The 7902-nt window shown below is 40.2% G+C and overlaps 1 long non-coding RNA gene across 1 annotated transcript in view; it reads left to right on the top strand.

Moving 5' to 3' along the window:
* The first annotated feature begins 479 nt into the window (after positions 1-479).
* The window catches only part of LOC131383994 (uncharacterized), a 27142-nt gene continuing 19719 nt past the window's right edge, over positions 480-7902 (top strand). The window contains exons 1-2 of the long non-coding RNA XR_009214435.1: positions 480-604; positions 3792-4055. This is a non-coding gene — a long non-coding RNA (uncharacterized LOC131383994). The remainder of the gene's footprint in view (positions 605-3791; positions 4056-7902) is intronic.

Raw genomic sequence — 7902 nt, 5'->3', positions numbered from 1 at the left:
GTAGAAGAAAAGGCAAGAAATGTGGGAAATGTGATATCTCAGTTCCAAGGCCCGGTGGACCAACTTGGCAGTCTTGGATAGAAACAGATTAAGTGTGAGAAATCACTCATCCCTAATATATAGTTGTTTCATGGACTTTGCCATTGTGAGAAGCATTCAGCCTCAGTAAGTCACAGACAACAAAATGTGCATTTTTTCACTTCAGAGGATTTAGCCAGTTGATTAACTACAAAAAGAGGGAGGTTGGTGGGTAAAAGACTAAGCTTTCACTTTAGGGAATTCTGGTTGAGCCCTCCAAGAAACGGAGTTCAGGTCTCAGCTCTGGGACTCTCAAGGATAATAGCTCACATCAGAAAACCACAGTAAAGGATTTGGCAAGCGGGGAGCAGGGCAGGCAGTTGGATGGGCAAGGAATTATGGGAAGTCTCTCCCCCCATCCTCCCAGTTAGGAAATTCTTAAAGAGATGGCAGAGTAAGTGGAAAATATTATAAATCTAGCTCTAAGTCTGATTTGAAATTGCCTCATATTTTTAGAAAAACAAAGAATGTGTGGTGGTTACAAAGAAAGATGATGGTCATGAAAATATTCTTCCTCCCTATCTCTGTAAGTCTGTTCTTTTTCTTACTTTTAAGGGAAACTACTTACCAATGGGATAGGAAATCAGAAAAGCACAGAGGCTCACAAATGTCAATGTATACAGGACTGAACTTACCAACAGGCAGATTAGATTAGGTGTAACCACAAGAAATCACTAAAACTGGACAACTTTTGACCTACAAAAATGACAGTTTCATATGACACAGCCTATAATTTTGATATTTGGAAAAGAGTTTCACTAAAACAATTTGATGTTAAATAATTCAAAAAAGTATTGAAGCAGCCTTCATAGGAAAAACCAGAATGTTGAATGTTTTTGTGTTTTCTAGTATTTACTTTATAGTTCAGTATTGCCTTTAATTTGAGTTATATGTTGAAGGTGAGGTAGAAGCAGAATAAATTTTTCAGAACTTGGCTATATAAAGATCCCATCTGATCCCTGGTTACATTCATCATATGAATCTCTGCAGGTCTTTCTCTTGTAAATGTTATTATTCCAAACACCTAATAAAGGACACTGACTCCACCATTTAGTAGTTGTATGGCCTTAGATCACACGGATGTAAGACCTTGTATCTTTAAGTCCCAATAATCCCTTCTGTCGAAACATAAGATAAGAAAAGTGTATTATTAAATGAGATAATCCATGTAAGGTACCTTCACATCCTAAGCACTGAATAAATACTAGCTAGGATAATACAAGTTATTATTTTTATTATTATTGTCATTATTACTAGGGCAGGTCTAGACAAACCAGAAAAAGCAGGAAGCCCATTTTCCATGTTGTCAGCCTTCCAAGTTCACCTTTCTGAGCATTCATCTCTGGCATTGGCAACAAGGAAAGAACCTGAATGTGAAGTTAAAAATCTGGGCTCCTATCTCTGCATTGCCACTTCTCAACTGTATAACCTTAAGCAAGTTACTTAAAAGTCTCTGAGCCTCAGTTTGCTTATCTGTAAAGGTGAAGAATAGCCATCTGATGAGTTCGTAGTAGAGATTAATATAAAATGTTGACCCTGTGCCTGATAGACAGTAGGCACAGATTAATGTCCTCCCTCTTTCCTTCCACCCAGTGACTCCTTAGATGTCTAATCGCCCTCTATCTGATAGGGCCTGGTCCTTCCCTCTCTGTCTCCCTGCCCTTCCTCTTGCACTGTCAGAACCTCAGTTCTTCAGATCTTGTTCTACTCTCTTTCAGTCTCATAGAGCAGAGCAGTAAAGGTAGTAATGACATTCATTTACTCAGGAAATGTTCTTGATTACCCACTAGGTGCCAGCCACTGGGGGTACAACAGTGAACAAAACAGACAAAAATCCCTGCCCCCAGTGAACTTACTGCCACAGGGTTTGAGTTGAGTTTTCTGTTACTAGTAGACAACAAAGTAAATGGCATATATAGCATGTGAGATGGTGATAATTTGTAAGGATAAAAAAATAGTGGAAAAGAGGCATAGGAAACATGTGTGTGTATTTTAAAGAGATTGCCTAGGAAAGGCTGACTAGGAATTTAACTTTGAGTATACCCTTGAGGAAGGCAGGGATATTTGTGGGGAGAGGTGACTTCAAATGCTACAATCCTACTGTATAATACATAATCTATGTGACAGTGTTTTTGTATCAAATTCACAATTATTAGCTTTCACCCCTAAATCCATTCCAAGGTTTATTCACCTTTGACAATCTTCTAATACTGTGGATAGGATTAAAAACTGGTATTGGGCAAGCCAGGTTAATAGTTACCTGGTTCTGACATGATAATGTTACAGAAATGTCCATTTCCACTTAATTACCACCGAAGGCATCTTGATTTTCAATGTCCACCTCTTCTCCCTTTGGTCAAGATTCTTTTGTCCCGAAAATGTTTTCAGTCATATCAAACTAGTGTGCTGCTCCACAAGGCCATTGTCCAGAGGCACGCCCAGTAGTGATTAGAACTCACCCATGAGGACAGCCAACACACAAAGCTTACAATATGCTTGGCATGGGGCTAAATCCTTTACATGTATTATCTCATCTTATCCTCTCAACAACTCTGATAGAGGTTTCTTAATTATCATCATTTTCCAGATGTGGAGAATGAAGAACAGGAAGGTTAAGTAACTTGCTCAAAGCCATGCAGTTTGTAAAGCAGTAGAGATGAGACTTTGAACTAATTGTACATTTAACCACCATATCATTGGTTTCTAAACTCTAGCATGCTCTAGAGTCACCTGTAAAGCTTGTGAAACCTAAATTGCTGGACTCCACCCACAGAGATTCTGATTCAGCAGGTCTGGCATGGGACCTGATAATTTGCATTTCTAACAAGTTCTCAGGTGATACTGCAACAGCTGCTGCTGCTCTGAGGATCACATTCTGAGAACCACTTTGCTGTATTATACTTCTTTAATCTAGAAGGGACTAACTTTTCAGATGATATGACAAAAAATATTTCTGTCCTTAAAAATAAACTTCCGCTGTGTTTACTGGTAACAAACTGGGGAACCAGGGTGCTTATGCTAAGTTCGGTTTAACTGGCACTGAGCTCCTTTTAGGAGTTCCCAATCCAGTGCCTATAAAACAATGGCACCAGTACTTCCAAAGGCAGAATGTGATCAGAGGAATCTGAGAGTTCTGGGGGGTCCACAGAAGCAGACACACAGAAGGTAGGTCGTTAAAATAATGGCCCCTAAAGAGTCATCCCCCTGTGTCTATACTCCTCTGTGATGTGATGCTACCACTCCTTCCATAAAGAGGTGGAATTTATTTTCCCTTCTCCTTGAATCTGAGCTGGCTTATTGCTTTAACCACTAGAATGTGGTAGATGGGCCAGGAACGGTGGCTCATGCCTGTAATCCCAGCACTTTGGGAGGCCAAGGCGGGTGGATCACCTGAGGTCAGGAATTTGAGACCAGCCTGACTAACATGGTGAAATCCCGTCTCTACTAAATACAAAACAAAATTAGTGAGGCATGGTGGTTCATGCCTGTAATCTCAGCTACTTGGGAGGCTGAGGCACAAGAATCACTTGAGCCCGGGAGGTGGAGGTTGCAGTGAGCCAGGATTGCACCATTACACTCCAGCCTGGGAACAAGAGTGAAACTCCGTCTCAAAAAAAAAAAAAAAAAAAAAAAAAGAATGTGGCAGATATACAATGTTCAAGTTCTGGAGGCTGCATCTTAAGAGCCCTTGCGTTTTTTGCTCTTGTCCTCAGAGATCATTGTGATGAAGCCTAGGCTAGTTTACCCACTGGGGGCATGTAATGGACAACTGAGATGCCCCTAAAGCCACAAGCCAGTAGGAGGAGCCACAGACAAGTTTTCAGAGGAAGTGATCAAGAAAGCTTGCTGGATTTTCCTTCCAGATTGGCGGTCTCTGCCTGCTCCAGCCCACTCACCAGCAACTACTGAGAAACTCCAGTTAAAGATTTCAAACCCACTGCTTGCCTGGCATTGGAAAGTCCCATCTTAACCTGCAGGTGGGTTCCCGTATCAGGGTGTTCCTAAGCCTGAGTGGTGTGTTTCCCTACGTGGACCATGAATGTGGGGTCATGACATTATCATAGTATCATATAGAGCTATTTTTTCAATTATCTTATAACCCTTCTGGTTAGAACAAGAACAATTACACTTGCTAAATAACCTTTAGATTAGCACAAGGATAGCAAGCTTTGGGCAAAGAACTTTGGCAGCCAACAGTATCTATCCAGGATCTAATAACATCATTCTGTTCTTATTGAGCGTGTGTGCTAGTGTCATTTATGTATAGTGATCCTGGTTTTTCATTTGTGTTTGTGATGTGACATTTCCTTTTCAAACAAATGTAATAATTTTAAAACTGTATTCATGTGTAGAGAAAAGGTATGATAGATGATAGCATTGGAAGTAAACATACACGGCAAAGCTGTGACAGCAGTAAATCAGCCCAGGCAAGGTTCATGAGGTTGGCTCACAGGGCTAAGACAAGTGTTCTGTCACCTCACAGACCTTCAGCCCTCCTGCTTTGCCCTTTAGAGCATGTGACCCAGTGGTCATGGGACAACTGGCCTGGCTCCCTGTTTGCCTTTCTCTACGTTTTCTTCCCCTCTTCATTCCAGGTCCTTGGAGAGGGGCCCTTCCAGGTTTCCAGAAGAGTTGGAGAAAGTGAAGTACTAACTCCTGTGGAAGTGGTCCCCCATCTCCTGTCTCTTCCTTCCCCAGTTAGCATTAGGATCTGACTGTATAGTCTCTTTAGTGAAAAGGTTTCTTAGCCCCTCAAGGCTTGCCCCCATCTTTTTTTTGAATAGCACTTCCATACTTTATGGCACCACCAGAGGCTTCCAGGCTCATCTTATATTTTCCATGCCCTAAGACTGGAATCAAACACTTCTCCAAGGAGCCCTCGTTTTCTTGTAGAATGGTATTTATAAACCAAGATCTGAGTGTTAAGTATGCTCATTGCTACTGGAATTTCACTGCTTCTGGGACTTATAAGCAGACTTGACTAGGAGAGACAGACAGGTAGATGACAGGCAAGCATGTGTCTAACTATGTATGCTAATTCATGCATATACACAAATCTATATTTATTTCTGTTTCTCTATGCATGCATACATACTTATGCTAGTATATGCATACATACTTAATCACTAGCATATTCTGAAACCTCCCTCTCCAAGGCAGCACAACAGTGTTCTTCCTATAATTCCCCTTTTGGTTATTTGTAACTTCTTTCTCTGATAATGAGAAATCTGGCCCTCATTAATTCTCTCTCTCTCTCCATCTATCCATCTTTATTTGTTCAATTCTGGTATACATGTAATTTTAGAATTGCTAATATGTACTTTTGTTGGAAATAGATTTACCAACTAGAGTACAGTGTTTACATACTGTTCTTTTGTGTTTAAACTTACAGTCAAAACACTCTTTTCCAAAGTTATTTATAAGATACTTATACTACTTTTTTTCACAATAGCTGTAGCACCTTGCATTTCCAACAGCAGTAAATGAGGGTTCTAACTTCTTTGCATTTATATCGCACTTGGTATTGCAGATTTTTTAATTTCAGCCATTTTAATGTGTGCTGTGGTATCTCATTGGGGTTTTCATCTGCATTCCGCTAATGACTATTGATGTTGAACATCTTTTCTTATGCTTTTTTGCCATATGTATTTCTGCTTTGGTGAAGTGTCCAATTAGCTCATTTGCCCATTAAAAATTTTTGATTTTTAAAATTCAGTTTGTTTTGTATTTTTGAGTTATGAGAGGTATTGATATATTCTAGACACACGTCCTTTAAAAGACATATGATTTGTAAACATTTTCTTTCAGTCTGTGGCTCTTGTTTCCACTTCCTTAAAGTGTTTTTCACAGAGCAAAAGTTTTTAATTTTGATAACATCTAATTTATCAGTTTGTATGTACTTTTTATTCCTATCTAAAAATTCCTTGCTAAATAATACAAATTATGCACATTTTCTCCCATTTTTTTCTGGAAGTTTTATAGCTTTATATTTTACATTCAGTCTATGATTAATTTTTTGTTAATTTGTCATGAGGTGTGAAGTACGTGTAGTTTTTGTTTATCTGTTTGTTTTAGTTTTGTTTTTGCTACATAGATATCCAGTTGCTTCAGAATCATTTGTTGAAAAGACTGTCCCTTTTCCACTGAATTGCCATTGCACCTATGTCAAAACATATTTTAGCTATAGTTTGTTGTAGAAGTTGCATTTATTATTATTATTATACTTTAAGTTTTAGGGTACATGTGCACAATGTGCAGGTTTGTTACATATATATCGATGTGCCATGTTGGTGTGCTGCACCCATTAACTCGTCTTTTTTTTTTTGTTTTGAGATGGAGTCTCGCTCTGTCGCCCAGGCTGGAGTGCAGTGGCACAATCTCGGCTCACTGCAAGCTCCGCCTCCCGGGTTCACGCCATTCTCCTGCCTCAGCCTCTCGAGTAGCTGGGACTACAGGCGCCTGCCACCACGCCCGGCTAATTTTTTTGTATTTTTAGTAGAGACGGGGTTTCACCGTGTTAGCCAGGATGGTCTCGATCTCCTGACCACGTGATCCACCCGCCTCGGCCTCCCAAAGTGCTGGGAATACAGGCTTGTGCCACCGCGCCCGGCCTAACTCGTCATTTAGGATTAGGTATATCTCCTAATGCTGTCCCTCCCCCCTCCTCCCACCCCATAACAGTCCCCGGAGTGTGATGTTCCCCTTCCTGTGTCCGTGTGTTCTCATTGTTCAATTCCCACCTATGAGTGAGAACATGTGGTGTTTGGTTTTTTGTCCTTGCGATAGTTTACTGAGAATGATGGTTTCCAGTTTCATCCATGTCCCTACAAAGGGCATGAACTCATCATTTTTTATGGCTGCATAGTATTCCATGGTGTATATGTGCCACATTTTCTTAATCCAGTCTATCGTTGTTGGACATTTGGGTTGGTTCCAACTCTTTGCTATTGTGAATAGTGCCGCAGTAAACACTTGTGTGCATGTGTCTTTATAGCAGCATGATTTATAGTCCTTTGGGTATACACCCAGTAATGGGATGGCTGGGTCAAATGGTATTTCTAGTTCTAGATCCCTGAGGAATTGCCACACTGACTTCCACAATGGTTGAACTAGTTTACAGTACCACCAACAGTGTAAAAGTGTTCCTATTTCTCCACATCCTCTCCAGCACGTGTTGTTTCCTGACTTTTTAATGATGGCCATTCTAACTGGTGTGAGATGGTATCTCATTGTGGTTTTGATTTGCATTTCTCTGATGGCCAGTGATGAGGAGCATTTTTTCTATGTTTTTTGGCTGCATAAATGTCTTCTTTTGAGAAGTGTCTGTTCATGTCCTTCGCCCACTTTTTGATGGGGTTGTTTGTTTTTTTCTTGTAAATTTGTTTGAGTTCATTGTAGATTCTGGATATTAGCCCTTTGTCAGATGAGTAGGTTGCAAAAATGTTCTCCCATTTTGTAGGTTGCCTGTTCACTCTGATGGTAGTTTCTTTTGCTGTGCAGAAGCTCTTTAGTTTAATTAGATCCCATTTGTCAATTTTGGCTTTTGTTGCCATTGCTTTTGGTGTTTAGACATGAAGTCCTTGCCCATGAATGGCATTGCCTAGGTTTTCTTCTAGGGTTTTTAGGGTTTGGGGTCTGACATGTAAGGCTTTAATCCATCTTGAATTAATTTTTGTATAAGGTGTAAGGAAGGGATCCAGTTTCAGCTTTCTACATATGGCTAGCCAGTTTTCCCAGCACCATTTATTAAATAGGGAATCCTTTCCCCATTTCTTGTTTTTGTCAGGTTTGTCAAAGATCAGATGGTTGTAGATATGCAGCATT

Source organism: Hylobates moloch, unplaced genomic scaffold (assembly GCF_009828535.3).
Source record: "Hylobates moloch isolate HMO894 unplaced genomic scaffold, HMol_V3 SCAFFOLD_8, whole genome shotgun sequence".
Classification (NCBI taxonomy): domain Eukaryota; kingdom Metazoa; phylum Chordata; class Mammalia; order Primates; family Hylobatidae; genus Hylobates; species Hylobates moloch.
Note: the sequence above shows the minus strand (reverse complement) of the source record. Positions and strands in the feature narration are given on the sequence as shown.